This window comes from Struthio camelus, chromosome 3 (assembly GCF_040807025.1).
Source record: "Struthio camelus isolate bStrCam1 chromosome 3, bStrCam1.hap1, whole genome shotgun sequence".
Classification (NCBI taxonomy): Eukaryota; Metazoa; Chordata; class Aves; order Struthioniformes; family Struthionidae; genus Struthio; species Struthio camelus.
Window position 1 is genome coordinate 57,967,061 of NC_090944.1, and position 17,042 is coordinate 57,984,102.

General features: G+C 39.7%; 1 protein-coding gene across 1 annotated transcript in view; it reads right to left on the bottom strand.

Moving 5' to 3' along the window:
* Window positions 1-17,042, bottom strand: part of PREP (prolyl endopeptidase) — a 115,077-nt gene that overhangs the window by 17,923 nt on the left and 80,112 nt on the right. The window lies entirely within an intron of this gene.

The following is a 17,042-nucleotide window of genomic DNA, read 5'->3' on the forward strand; positions in this document are numbered from 1 at the left end:
TGAAACATTATTGCTGCAACTCTCTGTTACTGCTGTAAACAAGAATAAGAGGTGATCGCTTCTATGCTATACAACGGGTACAACCGCCTGAGCAGTCTGAGCACTGATTGCTACAGCCTCTCTCTATCATTTTATATTAGGCCAAGCCAGGTTAGAGAACGGACATAATCTGCTCTGTTGCTCGACATCTCTAGAAAAAAAATGTCAAAATGAGACAACAGGAAGGGTAGGACTGTAACATTTTTATACAACATATCCATCAATTCTACATACAAGATTTAAAAAAATGCTACAAAAACAATGCAATACTCTGGAAGAAAAAAAATGGTATTATGAAAACTTAAAAACCCCATGGTCAATCAGACATGAAAGCAACAAAGCCTGAGCAGGGAAGGAGAATGAGCAGAAATAAAACATATTTCTAATCTAAAATGTTAATCTAGAAAAATTTCTAGTTTTTCAACATTCAAAATTTCAGATACTAGAGCGGTAGTCAACAGAGAGGAAATAAAATCATGGTCAGGTCCTGTTTCAGGGAGACCTCACTAAGGGTTACATTGATAAGAGTAGGCAATGTGACTTCCAAACAAGTATATAAAACTCTAAAGGCTTGCTCTTGTACCGCTGAAATCATGGGGAATTCTTTTCGTGCAGTCGATGCAGCAGTCTTTTCACTTGTAAACACATGAATTTAATCAAAACTAGGAGGCCTAAAATATTTTAAAAGTCACAGTATCATACCTTTTGTATTAATACATTTGCATTAATAACCTTTATCTACAGTCACTGCCACACACCAAGTTCAAGTCAAAAGAATGAACTCGGAATAGCTTAAGACACTGTTTATCATTATGCCTAGTGAAAACAGTGAAAAGGAATGGGACTACTGAACACTGGCATACACATCAGCGATTCACAAAAGCAAGACTGTACCCAACAAAAGTGCTTAAGAATTTCAAACAGCGCACAGACAATAAACCAGATGATCAGCAAGCCCAGCTATGCTATTCCAGAAAAGGCATTTACATCTGCTCGTAGAACTGACTCTCTAGTTAGGCCTTAACTTAATCGCTTAAGTTAACCAAAATCTAGGGTGTGTTTACCTTGCAGTGACTGCGGCTGATGCAGATATACCTAAGGCACCTAATACCTCCGTACCATTACCAGCATCACCATGGCAGCAAAGAGGTGAGCTTAAGCAGAACAACTTTTGTGAGGAGCAGGGTAAAGATTTGCTCAGCAGCCTGCCACAAACTCCACGGGATCTTTCAGCGGTGCTAGCCATACCAAGGACGCTGATTAAAAGTTAGTGCAGGTCTGCCAAGCTGCAGTTTCTGCACTGTCTGCACACCCTCTGCCTGTGCCTGACCTCTGCACATAAGCAACAGGCACATCCCAAGGGGGGCAAGTTCAAACCCTTCAATTTTGCCTCCAGGGCAGTCAGCAAAAGCAATTGGCATTTAATTACCTACTTGGGCTTCTGAGCACCCTTTGCTCTCAGAAGGACGGGTCAGGACACAGGAAGGGCATTACAGAAGACCTGGGTGGGCAGCCACAGGCTGCAGGAGTGGGGTAAAACCACTACGGTACGATGGGAGGGCTTGCGCGGGTGCTGGGAAGTGCTGTACAGCAGATGGGGTAAGTACGCCCAAATGCTCCGCAGCGCAGCAGCCCTCCCTGCTCCTTCCCTCGCTGCCCGAGGGCATGGGGAAAGGGCAGGAGGAGCTCATCCACTCAGATTTTGCAAGGGCCCTGTGTGGTGGAAAAGAGCCCTTGATGCGTACCTGCTCTCTGAGGCTGCAGCAGAGGCTGGGCCCAGAGGGTGGGAGTGGAGGACAGGGCTGCCCCGCACAAGGGTGTCTGCCAGCCTCACCTCCTGTGCTCCCTTCTGAGCCACAGCTCGCCTCTCTGTTCATCTTCAACTCTGGCACAGCGTAATTATCATTAAGTGATAAGTCAATAATCAAATATATGTTCAGGTTGACCAACGGGTGAAAAACACCTAAACTGGAATTGCCTAACAGAACTTAATACACTTATCTTCTTGTTTCGATGCACGTATCTAGGTGCACATTCTAATTTAGGATTCAGGGTGTCTTATTTTGACATGCAAACTAAACTTCATGTGGGTGTGAATGCAGTTAACTGCTTGTCCCAAAGTTCTGGCTCACTATTTTTCATTGCTTTGTTTTTAGCATTGTTATTTACAGCTTCTAGTCTAAACAGAACAAAGCAGAAGTAACAGAAGAACAGGATTTTTATCATTTTGTTGCATGTTTACAACCCCTGTGCTTTTAAAGGAAACCGAGACCCATCATGTTTTATAAAGCACACAAGATCAACAGGATCTATTTTTACAACTAATGAACTCCAACAGCAATATGATCCTCTGCAACACATTTATTCTGAGCATTGCCTGCAACATGAAATACAGAAAACCACATGGCATGTTAAAAAAAAAAAAAAAGAACACACTGAATTTTACTTTAATGATAGCCAAGGAAATATTTCAAATAAACCCATAAAGCTTCAGGAGGCTTCATCAGAATGTGCAGGCATATTCCAGATAAAATTCAATATTTCAGTCCCCATCAGATGCAACTCGTAAAACTTCAAAATAAGAGCCTTAAGTAATTTTCGCACAGATGAAATCAGTGTTTCCACCTTTGCCACAACGCACAAAGCGCTCATCAGAACTCTTTACAGCAGAGCATAAAAGATTTTCCTCTTAACCATATAATATATAATGTTATATTATTATATATTTTAAAATACAGAATTATTACATAATACATAATATAATATGCATTGTAATACACAATGATATAACGTATAATTATATACTGTGCTATATATAAGATTGTATATATAATTATAATATAATATAATATAAATATCCAGTTGGTAACTTGGAAAGGGCAAGCTCTAGAGAAGAATTTCCCATGTAGTACTTCATTCAGTTAAACACTCCAAATAACATATCTGAGAGACAAGAAAACTGTTGGGGCTAGCGATGAGAGATTCCACTCTAAAACGTTATCAGTCACCTCCAGCTGTTGCTGGCAATTTACACAAAGTGAGCACCTGGCCCTCCTACGTTTCCATTAAGTTACTGCTGTTGGCCTTGGCCAGTCATTTCCTGATGATTAAAGGATGCCTCCAATTTTTCTGCCTCTTTCTAACCAAGGGGCTTTTTTTTTTTTTTTTTAAACAACTCTGAAAACCGATTTCAGTAGGGCTTCTATCATCATCAGTTACAATTAAATAACCTTCCATTACATGAAAATGCAACAAAGAAAAGGCGCACGTAAAGGTGACGCTGCCATTTGTGATTTAAAAGTTTTCGCTCCTCCTTTCTTTGCTAAAATAATGATTTCCTTCCCTCCAAAATAAAAAAATGGAAGGGGGGGGGGAAACCAATTCATTGAGACATCAAGATATGTGAAGCTATTTAAGCTTCTCCAAATAGACTAATTTCAACAACTGATTCAATCTCACCTTTAAATTAGGCGCTATCTCTGAAGTAAGTCCAATGGTTTATTCATGTAACCAATAAAGGGAAGTGCTTCTATCTGAAAGATTAACGTAACTGAAAAGGGCAAGCCCTAAAGGGAAGAATTTCCCGTGATGGTATTTCAGGCCTAATTTTAGAAGCTGACGGCTTTTACAGGAGTAAATGCTCATAAAAGGGTACTACCGTTTTCTGCTTTATCACAGCTAGAAGTGATTCACTTGTACTAGCCCCATTATATTACTCACTGCTCACACACTTTCAAATAAAGACCCTCAGAGCAACTACAGCCATTAGCACATATAAGAGGGCAAACTAACAAACTGATTCTGGGCGCAGAAGGACTGAGGACAATGCTTCAGACACAATATCATATGCATGATGAAACTCTATATAACTAACACGAGAGGGAGGAGGGAAATGCTAAAAATATTTTCAGTCTCTAGAAATGTGCCAGCACTGCTGCACGGTTATTAGGGTACTCTTACTACATGCAACCCTCTGTGCTATTCCAGGAGCAGTATAGCAGTACTGTTGGAGCACTACAGCAACCCTGAAATGGCTGAAGTGTAATTTCGGCTCACACTACTGTCCCTATCTGTCACATAGCAGAGGGATCTCAGTGCCAAAAAGAATCGGTCTAAATTCAGATGCTGGAAACTGAAGGATAAATTTATAACCTCCCTTCTTTACATGACCCAGGAACGCTGTTTGCACAATTACTCATGACTACAAACTACATTAAGATTAAGCTATATAAGCTATATAAACAACATCTTAGGTATTGTTGTTCTTCACTGCATACATTTTTTTGTATCTTTATTTATATATTTTTTATACAAATCTTGTCAATTCAAAGCAATAACAATATATTACAACCAATTTTCACCTCAAAAAACACTGGAAGTTTACTTCTAAGATAGTTTATAGAGTAAGCTCTACAAGTAAATGCAGTTAATGGCTGAGTGATATGATTTGTAATTTTGCTTAGGGACTCAGCAGAGAATAAATTTCTGTACATTCATTCCTGTGGAGGTCTTTTTTTTTTTCTAACTATTGCTTGCTTTGAAATATGCAGAATTTTTACATGAACCTTCACTTAAGGAACAGGAGAACAATCGGCCAGTGTTGTAGATACAAACCTTAAGTCAAAAAGGCTTTAAGTTCACCCACTTCTGTTCCTGCAATGACGAGAAGTGTCCTCTCCTCCACACGTAGGCAGGAGGGAAGACTTTGAGTATTTTAGCTTTTGAAAAGCTAAAAGGCTTTGAAAAAGAGGCTGAAGATAGAGTTTTTCTTTCACTTGTAAATAGAAATAATACAGCCAGACACTGAGACTGACACATGGAACTAAAAACAAATTTGACTGTCATCCACTATGCACTTCTCCTGTGAGTAAACATGAAATCAGTATATTTTAACAATAAAGGAAGATATACAATCATCATAATAAATAAAGAAATAAAATGAATCTGCTTGAATACTCATATTGCACCATATAGCTAAAAATACTTAAAACTACCGGAACAATCACAGATTTCAATTTTTTTTAAATTCTGTCAGTAATTTGTGAGTATTCAGTTTCATTTTTTCTCCGTTTCAAAATGTTTTGTCTGTTTACACAATGGAGAGATTGAAAGATAAAAGTAACTACAATTATTCAGGGAGAGAGGGAGAGAGTTGGAAGCAGGTATACCCGAAACCACGAATATTTTTACCAAAAAATTCAAAAAACAAAACAAAAAATACCCCCAAAACTCCAAAGCAAAAACCCCACCCCAAGCCTGTACAGATTTAAAATTAATGTTATAAAGGTAAGATTCAACACGGGTTTTAAAATGTCGCTATACAATGCAGAATAAAAAATAATCCTATCTAAACTTATCCAATGTACATTTTAAAGCTGTGAACAATATTTGAATGTCTAGAAACCTTTTAGAGTTTTTCTGACTCTCTCATTAATGGAAAAGGGAATTAAAATCCAATTTAAAAGTGATTAGTTTGGCTTTTCAGAAAGAATTAATTCCTGCAGGTAATATACAAATTTTACACATGAAAAGAAACATTGATTTCTGGAACTTGAAAACACCCTCTAAGTTACAGTAGGACAATTACCTTAGAAAGCCACTCCTGATTCTAAAAATGTCTCTTACAACCTCTCTTTCAAGATCAGTTGCTACATACCAGAGATATCTATTTTTTCCATGGCTTTGTGTGCTTGATCAAAACCAGGTAAGTCACACTTGTCATCAGACTGACACCAGCTGTGCTAAATGCCAAAGAATTTTACCGAGTACAAGAAAAAAGGAACGTAAATCATGACTGAATAATCCTTATTAAAAAATGTGCGTTCATTAATTTAAATCTAATAATACCAAGACGATGCCTTTAAAATGAGTTTTGTCCAGTGTTTTCTACTACATTTCTACTGAGGTAAACCCCTTTTCATTTGAAACAAACACAGGATGTGGCAGTCTTGTGAAATCTAGCAGTTGTTTTCTGCTTCTAGGTAAGAATGTCTCCCGTCTCACAAACCTCCTGTCATTCCACTCAGCAGCCACCACCCGGTTATACGTAGTGCTAAAGAAATACAGTATTATGTTCAGTCTTAGCACACAGGTACGAGTGAAGAAGCACAGCTGTGTTACAGCGGACCAAAGGGAATGTCTGAATACCTTCAATTCTTGTAACTACCGAAAAAAGCATTTAGTAGCCTCTGGAACTAGGTCCTAGAATGAATGCACTGGCAAAAACAAGCCATATTCACTTACGTGAATACGTTTTTTCTTCCTGGAACTACATCTTATGCATCCAGTTCACATAAAACATTTCCCTTGTGAAGATTTTTCATCAGACATGTTATCAACTTTTATGTTTTGAAGTTTGGGGAAGAAAAGCATACGGAATTTGTAGTAAATTATGCCACGTCACTTACATTTTCCCAGTTACGTACCCAATGCTTTGTTAAAGGCTCACAAGTTGAAAAATTCTACATAACTATACTAGAAAGACGACTGAAAAAGTAAACATAAGTCAGCAGTCCCTGGAGAAAGTTTTCATATCTGGATCATGGCATCAGGGTGTTCAAATCTGTAATTAGGTACAGAGATAAATGGTGCCTGAGGCTGAACAATGCTATATAGCAACACCTCCCACTGACAGATCCTAATAGCTGCCACTCAGCACTTCAGAAAGGCAAGCCCCAAAGAGCCTACCTTCACACTGGCAAGTCTGAAAACCTCAGCGTTGGCAGGCAGGGAAAAATTCTCTGCTCAGTTGAGATGTCAAGACAGACATCTCATTGATTCCCACAGGGCCAAGACTCCTCCCCCGCGCTGCCCTGGATGCAGTCTGGCCCCGTTCCATTCAACCCCCATCGCCCCAAACATCACAAAGACACTGATCTGGGGCTAAAGACTATATAAGGCGACTATACAGCATCACAGGAGAAGCTTCTTATCTATTGTGGCAGTAGCACGGACCCAAGCATAAAATGACACCACAAGCCAGTGGCCCAACGGACTGTTCTGGCACCCAGACAAGGGCCAGGTATAAGAGAAGCCCTTGCTAACTACCCATTTTTGTATTCACATATGCACAACGGACCAGAAGTCAAAACAAGCAACAGAGAACTATTACTACTATACAGCAGCTCCATGGGATCTGAGGTTTTCTTTCTTCAGAGGGGAATCCTTATATACGTTCTTTAAGCTTCTTAAATTAGTTTCAAAGCAATCCTGTGCTGGTTGTAAAGCTTGCTTAATACGGAACTGGACAGGGGCCAAAGTAAAAATTTGCACAGGTAAAACCGAGGAAGAACACCCACCACAGACGACTGCAAAAGCATTATGAAAATAATCGTGAAACCTTTTAGAAGAAATTGTTTCACTGCCCACCTACTGGGACGAAAGCAGCCTCACGCTGACAGAGGCAAAGTGCCAGGAGATGGTCTTTTAGAAGAAATCCCTCGTTAGTAAGTTCAGCTGCCTAGCTGCAAATGACTGCTGGGAAGGCTCTCACAGAGCAGTGGAAGGAAAGGGGGGAAAGGTAAGAGAAGGACACAGCCAAAAAGTTCAGAAATCCCGCATGGATGGTAAGGTAAAAATTATTTTTGAATCACACTATTTCCTTCACTAATCAAAAGGCTGCAATCCCTTTACATAAAGCCTTGGTGGTAAAACGGATCCAACCAGTCACCTGCATTTCACTTTCACAACTGGACAGACGTGTTTGCACCTCTCTAAATGTTCATTCTCTGCATCCTTCCTCATGATCTCAGAGCCTCCTTCAGCAGAACAGTTAGCACCTGTCACACAGAGCTATTGCTTTTCTCTCATCGTTTAATCTCAAACTGAGTGCACAGCATGCAGATACATATTGGAGAGATCTAATTTACCTTTTCATGTTGTTACTTCAGGTTAAATATACAGGGTACTCACCCAAAAATAGGTCAAAAGGGGCCCAGGTAGTTAAGGTCTCCCTCGAATTGCCTCTGTGCTTATGTATTCAAGAAATATATTAATATGAAGTAATATAGCATGAGATAACGAAAAGAATGTCTCAATGGAAGTAGCATACCATTATAAATACATAAGTAAGAGCTCGCTAGTGCAATATTCTTCATTAAATTAGGCTTTACTTCACTGAGGAAACTGTTCTGACAGGAGACACTCACTGTAACATCGTGAAGGCATAATAAAACAGAAAACACCAATTTTTACCTTGTTGAAAGTCAATTCAAGTTGTAATGATACTCACTATGAGAATAAAGGCACAGAAGCAACTTACCATGGGGTAAGCAAGGACGAGAACTTACATTATGCAAGCTACTCCACAGTAACTGTTCTTATTCATGGTTTTATGCTGTGGCAGATCCACACATATATTGGACATGCTGAGAAACAGATATATGCACTCACACAGAGTGACCAGCTAATTCGGCTTCGTTGCTTTTGAAACCTAAGCTATCCTGATCAGAACTTGCTTGGTTATCTCAGTATAGCCCCACTGCAATGCTTTAACCTGCCCTGAAATCAAAACGATGACCCACTCCTCTGCTGGTTTTGCTCCCTAATGCAGAGGTTATCTAAATTGTGCAAGGTGTTCAAAATTCACTTGTAAACCTGCATCCAAAAATTCTTTCACAGAACAAATTCAATCATGACACTGATGATTAGCAAACCACCCAGCTTGTGTCAAGGCTCCAGCAGGACCCACAGATTCCACTTACATTGCCAAGAACCTTGATTTACGACTTTCAATAGCTGGACAATTTCAGAAAGGCAGTGTCCTTTCTACACTAGAAATCATACCCTGTTCATACATGTCAGGTTGGCTACCCAGGAACAAAGGCACCATAGATCACTAAACACTTACAAAAATTCTGCACGTGGCTAGTGCAGTATTGAAAAAAAAGGTGATATTCTTCATCTCTACTCTTCGGTTTGAAAAGAAACAGGAATCACCTGCACTGGACAATGTGTGTTTCAAAATCTGATCAAGACTGCTTATCCTGTGAATCTTTATCCTGATGAGCTTACTGAAAAAATAGGTCACTTAAAGGCATGTGAAACATTTTCACTTGAGGCCTCTCACTCAATGGTCATAGTAGTGACAAACAACTTCTGAGATTTGAGCTTGAACTTAAAGCTCCCGACTTGTACCCCTACGTGATTTAAAAAAAAAAAAAGAAAGAAAAAACAATTAAGCAATCAACCAACAAAACCCCTGCAGAATGACAAAGGATAAACTAAAGACCTAAAAAATGGCTGGGGTGCTAGATTAGAAGAAAATAATTCCAAGGATCAGACACTATTGATTTCAACAGTTGTCTCTTCGTGACCACCTCTTGCTGTGGAGATAGTACTTCGGGCTTGTCTATTGTTTTCAGATTTGCGGTGCTCATTAGATGATGAAGAAAAATTGCACAGCGAGTAGCAGGAAGTAGAAAAGAATGATGAGAATGACTTTTTGTGACCCTACTGTAACAATGCTTTGGGGAAAAAAAAATTACATCAAAGCTAGTATAATACAACCAAGCAAAAATGTCCCTTTATGGTCTCATTCCCAGACGGATGACATAACAAGACTTTGAAGTACTTCATAACAGGAACACTAAGAAGTATGCTGATGTGCTCCTGTAATACTGTTGGAACAGAGCTGAGAAAAAAATGAAGAAAAAAGAAGAATGCCATACTTTAGAGCCATAAGATTATGCACAGCTTACAGCAATCATTTCTTCCTTGGGCAATACGTAAACAACACGGTAAAACTCAAAAACTTTTAAATGAATCAAAAAGATGACGAATACTACTAATAACACTCAAGTGTCCAATCATCTAAAAGTCTACCTTCAAATCAACTTCTGTGAGTTCTAAAGGTTTAAGAAACTAATAAGCGGAGGGAAGTGGCAAGGATGTTCCTGCTGGCAAAAGATTTTCTGGATCTGGCCTATTTTCAGTCATTAGCAATGATCAGAGTGCACTATTACTTTTGAAAGCAGTTGATAAACTGGCTGAAAAGCAAGCAATCCTTGTTAGGAAGAATTTATCTATTATTCCCCCCCCAACCATCTGCAAGAACAACAAGCCATTACTAAGGAAATCATCTTTTTCTTGATACTATTCTTCTAAACAGTTGAAAAACTGGCTGTTAGGAATATTAATGTTACTTCTGGTAGGCTTCCCTTGTCCCATAAATTTCCTGTGAGATGTATTAAGGACAGGGCAGAAATAGTTAATATATGGAAAGATGATATTCTATCAGTACCTCTGGGCAGTGCTGATAAAATCAAATCAGCTGCTAAATGAAGATGCAAACTACATTATCCTTAATAAAATTGTCCACTGATGAATTTGTACTGGATCATAGGCAGACAAATCCCCAAAGGAAAAAATCATCTAATTAGTGACTGAACTGTTTCTGGGTAAAAAGTGAACTGCTGCCTTCCTTCCTTTTCTTTGAAACAAACAAAACATTCTTGTAAAACGTGCCAAGATTTTGTCATTAAAAAAAGTTTGCTATTTCTGGTGTTCCTCTATTATTGAGGGCAGGTAAGAGAGAAGTTTCCTGAACAAACCCACTCATATGAGTGTTCCACATACGCAAGCTGACAATTGAATCTCTGGAAGCTTATTGAACCATTTTATATTTAATTTGTCCTATCTTTTGACTAGTGAACGACAACATGAGGGAAAAAAAACTGTCTATATAAAAAGCTATTGAGTAAAAAGCCTTTTAACTCTGCCTTACCTGTTATTAAGCACAAATTTCTGCTGCATTTGGTATAAATGGAGATTACATTGTTGAAAGTCTCTAGAAACAACAACATATTATTAAGAGGTTTGATTATGCCATTTTGGTATCTGCCAAAAAAAAAAAAAAAAAAGATAAAACCCTCTGAGAGGTTCTCCAAAAACCTCTCATTTCTATTTACCAAAAATTGTTTTCTCTCAGTACAAACTGAACCACTTGTATCTATTATATGACCATCTTGCCTAATACAGATCCTTTTTTAAGGTAACCGTGTTCACAAGAAAAGCAAGAGTCACCACTTCACTTAACAACATATGCTATCACTGCTTAAAACGCAAAGCCTGCTCCGAGCCGTAGTCAGGAAGTGACTTTTTACTTTGCAGAGGTACCCGGATTACAAAAGACTTAGTTGCACCAAGTCTGAAGTGAGTCTGCTTAAGATCTCCATAACATTTGAAACTGCTGTGTGCCATTAATATTCACCACTCCAAACTCCACTTGTCTGTTTTCCACTACGATGATGAATGCTAATGAACAAACAAAAAAAATCCTAATCAACCAGGCTGTTTTGACCTTGGTTCAGGTCAGCAAGTAGAAGTTTATTAGGCTGCTGTGATATATATATTAGAAGTTTATTTGCATTTTTCATTGGTTATAAATATTACTAATTATACTTTGTTTTGATTCTTGGATGCAATTAATGCATAGTTACTAGTATTAAACTTCTAAACACAGACTTTACTGCTCTGTCCTGCTTTGAAGCTGTGGTGGGTATGGGCCCTGCTATGGTCTGCGTTTGCACAGCGTTCTGCACACTGCTGAATGTGATGCATGGCTATGACTCCAAAGTGCTGTGACAACACACGTAAGTAAAGAAGCAACTACTTCTGTTTTCCTCTCTGTAGCCTGCTGTACCACCTCAAATCTCTTTGTACCAATTGTACGTCAAGCCTAGTACATGACCACATTAACTAGTTGCTAACTTGCACGTGTTTAGGGGCACAGAGCCTGTAGCTCTGAAATATAAACCTCCCAGTGTATCTTCCTGTCAGATCAAAGGTTTGAATGCTGGCCTACATCAGTGGTGAGTGAGGACTGCAATCATCTAGTGATCTCTTGCCAGCTGTGTGGGTAACACCAGTGAGATGATGAGATGAGGTCCCAGAGAGATGTGTCCTCAATACAGCATTTTCATCCCAATTTAAGATCCTCATGGGTAGGCTCAACAAGGCAAAGTAATGAGTGGACAGGATGGACAGAAAAATTTCCACGCTTACAGAAAAGTGCTCCTGCTCTACTCCTGCTCTGAATACCGTGCGCATGCATGCAAAGTTTGACATTTAGACTCAACAAAGGGACAGGGAGAAGAAAAGTGGTAGTTATCACTTCTTTCTTTCAGCACAGGACTTTCATGTAGTCCTTAGTCTGGTGACATTTTAGGAAGAATTTACATTTTCCAATTTTTATAGCTGCTTTGCCTGAGCAAGAACTCAACAACCACACAGAAGTTACGGAGCAGGGTTTTTTGTGGAAGCATCCTACGTTTGATTTTCTATCACTTACGAAACGTGATGGTTCAATCTGCACTACACAAAATACACAAATCAAACACGGATCAAAAGATAAGTGTTTTATCAGCACTTAGTACTACTAGAGAAATTGGTGAGGGGTGGCTTTTAATTGATGTAAAGTTTCATCAACTGCTACCTGTGTAAAAGACTTTAACTGGCTTGATAAACATTTTTCAGACCACTTGTGAAGACTCAACCCTTAGGATCAGCAAAAAGAGGAGCAGCAAAACACTGTTACTAAAACAGTCAACTCGATTAAAATATATTCCAAATGTAATGCTTCATCAATATGTCACCATGGACTAATCAAAATCTGAACGTTTCTCCTCCTGTAAAACGAAGTTAATAATACTCACTGCCTTTGAGAAATAACACTGATAGGCTTAGACAAAAGGCAGAATAAAAGTTGAGAGAATGTTCCCACTAAGAATCATTATATTTTTACTTATTCTGTGAGTGAGTTAATTAAAATAGTAATGTGTTCATGGTTATTTACTGGAGGTGAGATCAATCACATCAGTGAATATGAAAGATGGAGAAAATAAGGGCAGGGAAATATCTTCAGTGATTTTAGAAAGAGGATAAAAAACTAACATTTTCATTCTAATCTGTCTGTAGCAGCAAAGAATCTACCTACTGAGACTCTTGAAGGTTTAAACACACATGTTCATTTAAAATGTCTGAATGAATGAAATCTTTTATCTTCTCTCCTGAGAGGAAAATCTATTTAAAATTTATTTATTGTAAAAATCAAAATTATTTTGATTCACCAGTAATGATGCAATCATTTAAGACCTATAAGGCTGTAAAACAATCTTTTAAGTTTCCATTACAATTGCACAAGCTCTTGTGGTATAAACTCCTATGTATACAAAAGCATTCTCTACACTGGGATCAGTGGTTACAGCTCTGTTCTAATTCATGTTATTTCAACTTGTGTTTTAAAGAAATTCTAAGAAAGAAATGGAGCACAGAATGCAGCTCGGGATCGAGTATACCAACTAGCATCTCTATTCATTAGAGGAAGGGAAAACAAACCACTGCTAGCTCAGATAAAAGTTACAAGGAGCAGGCATAAGAATATATGGGTTTTAGTTCAACTACTAGCAATCATTTCTCCGGCAGACTTAAAATAAATGAACGTTTTTATACCGTCTTGAGTATGAAGGTTCTACAGACTCTCTGTAGCATTTGAGTAAGTTCTTCAACTCCCTGCATATGTCACAGAAAAAGAAACAATCTATTAAAATACTGGAATAGTGAATCTCTAAGCCTGTACGATGATCCAGTTGAACAGAGAGATTAGCATTTTAAGATTAGTACCAGACATTGTGGGCTCCAGTATTGTGTTAATTCTTCCTAAAAGCTGTTCTCTGCTTCTCCATCCCACACCACATTCCCATTGTTCAGTGTTCTGCTGGACAAAAGCTCCCAACATCCTAAACTGTGCAGCGACCCTCAGTGGTACGTAAGAAGGGGATAAAACAACAGTGACCCCAGACATTTAGACCTTAAAATAGGATTTGAACTGGATCAGTAAAGAAAGCAATGCAACACTCTATCACTTCATCCTCTTACCTGGAATACAGAGATCTGGCTCCTATTCCAGACATTTGGGCAGTATCATGTCTGTCAAAATTACTGCTTTGAATTATTTGAAGTACATTATACAGGGCTGCTTAAAATTAAAAAGGCTAGAGTCAACTGCTACTACTCTGCGTAGGAATAAGGATTTCACAGTACAAGAGCACGTCAGGTTATTGTGGCGAACTCTTCATTTGTTCACAGATGCTCTTCTAGACATACAGTCCTTCATACAACTTCCCCCTTAAAATGGAGCATATTGTGGCTGTAAATATGTATCATTTCCAAAACACAATCTATTGTTTTAAAGAAATAGAGAGTCTTAAAGCTAGAGGACCCCATTAGTACGTAGAATTTTTTCACTGATCCACAATCACAGAATCACAGAATGGTTGAGGTTGGAAGGGACCTCTGGAGATCATCTAGTCCAGCTCCTCGGCTCAGCCAGGGTCTTCTAGAGCATATTTCCCAGGAGCGCATCCAGACGGGTTTTGAATATCTCCAGGGAAGGAGACTCCACTACTTCTCTGCACAACCTGTGCCAGTGCTCTGTCACCCTCACAGGAAAGAAGTTTTTCCTCATGCTCAGTTTGTACCTGTTGCCTCTCATCCTATTGCTGGGCACCACGGAGAAGAGGCTGGCCCCATCCTCTTGACACCCTCTCTTCAGATACTTATACACATTGATCAGATTCCCCCTCAGGCTTCTCTTCTCCAGGCTGAACAGGCCCAGCTCTTGCAGTCTTTCTTTATAGGAGAGGTGCTCCAGTCCCCTCATCATCTTTGTAGCCCTCTGCTGGACTCTCTCCAGTAGAGTCATGTCTCTCTTGTACTGGGGAGCCCAGCACTGCACACAGTACTGCAGGTGAGGCCTCCCCAGGGCTGAGCAGAGGGGCAGGATCACCTCCCTCCACCTGCTGGCAACACTCTCCCTCATGCACCCCAGCATACCATTGGCCTTCTTGGCCACAAGGGCACATTGCTGCCTCATGCTTAACTTGTTGTCCACCACGACTCCCAGGTCCTTCTCGGCAGAGCTACTTTCCAGCAGGTCAACCCCCAGCCTGGACTGCTGCATGGGGTTATTCCTGCCTAAGTGCAGGACTCTGCACTTGCCTTTGTTGAACTTCAGGAGGTTCCTCTCCGCCCACCTCTCCAGCCTGTCCAGGTCCCTCTGAATGGCAGCACAGTCTTCTGGTGTGTCAGCCACTCCTCCCAGTTTAGGATCATCAGCAAATTCGTCCCTTCCTCCAGGTCACTGAGGAATACATTGAACAAGACTGGACCCAGGACTGACCCCTGGGGGACACCACTAGACACAGGCCTCCAACTTGACTCTGCGCCATTCACCACAACCCTCTGAGCTCGGCCATCCAGCCAGTTCTCAAGCCACCTCACCGTCCACTCATCCAACCCACACTTCCTGAGCTTACCTAGGAGGATGTGATGGGAGACAGTGTCAAAAGCCTTGCTGAGGTCCAGAAAGACAACATCCACTGCTCTCCCCTCATCTACCCAGCCAGTCATTCCATCAGAGAAGGCTATCAGGTTGGTTAAGCATGATTTCCCTTTGGTGAATCCATGATGACTAAGAAAATTAGAAAAGGTAATGGCGGACTAAAGTGGTATTTGCAGCAATCGTGTTAGGAGTGTAAGAAGCTAAATTCACACAGGCATAAAGCCAAGAGCGCCACAGTTGTTGATGTGATTTTGTTGATGTCCTCTAGATTACAACTGTCTCTTGGTGCCAAGAACAACATCACTGCCAAAATACTGCCAGTGATCAGATGTGAAGACTTTGGTGTTCTCCCTGGAAGTTGTGATGGAAACTAAAGGCTTGATTTCCCCTGGAAGTGTCTGCCACACTGGCACAAGCACTAGAATTGATACATTTCTTCATATTCGTCCCCCTCTCCCCAGTATATCTTAATTTTCTTCCTCACTGCAATACAACACCACACAGAAATAACAGGAAGAAAACAGAAACAAACATCAACAAGCAACTTGTTTCACCCACGTATTAATTCTAGCCCTCCTATCCTGTGAGATCAACGCAGCAAGAAAGTTCAGCTCTGTAAAACTCAACTCCCTTTTGACTGTTCTGGATTGTCAGGAGGGGGAATACAAGGACGCCAAACAACTTATCTCCCTGAAAAAAAGGAAAGAATTGACTCTGAACAGAATAAATGTAAAAGTATAAGCCTTTCCTCTCTGTTACTGAGAATGTTTTTTTCTTAACAGACATAAATGAGGTACTGAAATTCTCTCCAAACTCCACTAACTTACTCACATAGATTTAGTTAAGGGAAAGAAACAATACATATATCCACACTGCATAAACAGTGATAATGTCCGTTCTTGTTTTGCTAGGCAGGTCTGACTTACTATAACTTTCACAGGACAGCGATTTTCCATGCTGCCCTTCATTTTATTTTAACGAGTGAATTAATTTCATGCTCATTAAATGACACATTAATAGCAATCGCAAGATCCAGGAATAGTGTGGGCAGGTGCTGTGCACAAGTTTCTCCCACAGCTCTGCCAATCAACCTCAAGCTTGACTCATTTTCTCTCAGTGTTCTATTTTCCTGAAACACAGATTAACAATTGTGCCAAACTCTATGATGTAAAAGTTCTGTTAGGGATCAGAATGACTGTAGGCTAATTTGCCCTTATTAATGACTCATAATTTGACACCAGTGCTGTAAGAGGTTGAGGATGGGGGGTGAAAGGCTGAACAATAAAATAATAAATTACTTATGAAAATCACTTCCCCTATAAAAAGAATTTTTGCAAAAGAAAGGGGAGGCAATTCAGGCCAGCAACAAGAAAATGAGCATCTTTTTTAACACTCATCCTTCTTTCATCTCTGCAACTGTATCTAAACCAGCAACTCCTTTTAAATCAAACTAATTTGTGGCATGAATTGCACAGTTCTTTTGCAAGACCTAACCCAAAGTTCATCTGCCAATAGCTACATCTATTTTTGTTCATCTCAAACTATTTTAAAGACAGTACTGGAAGGTATTCAAAGAATGGCAAAAGGAGCCAAACAACATTTTAACTGTTGCAAATTCAACACTTACAATCCTGCATACCAGCACAAAAGTAGGTGAATCCTG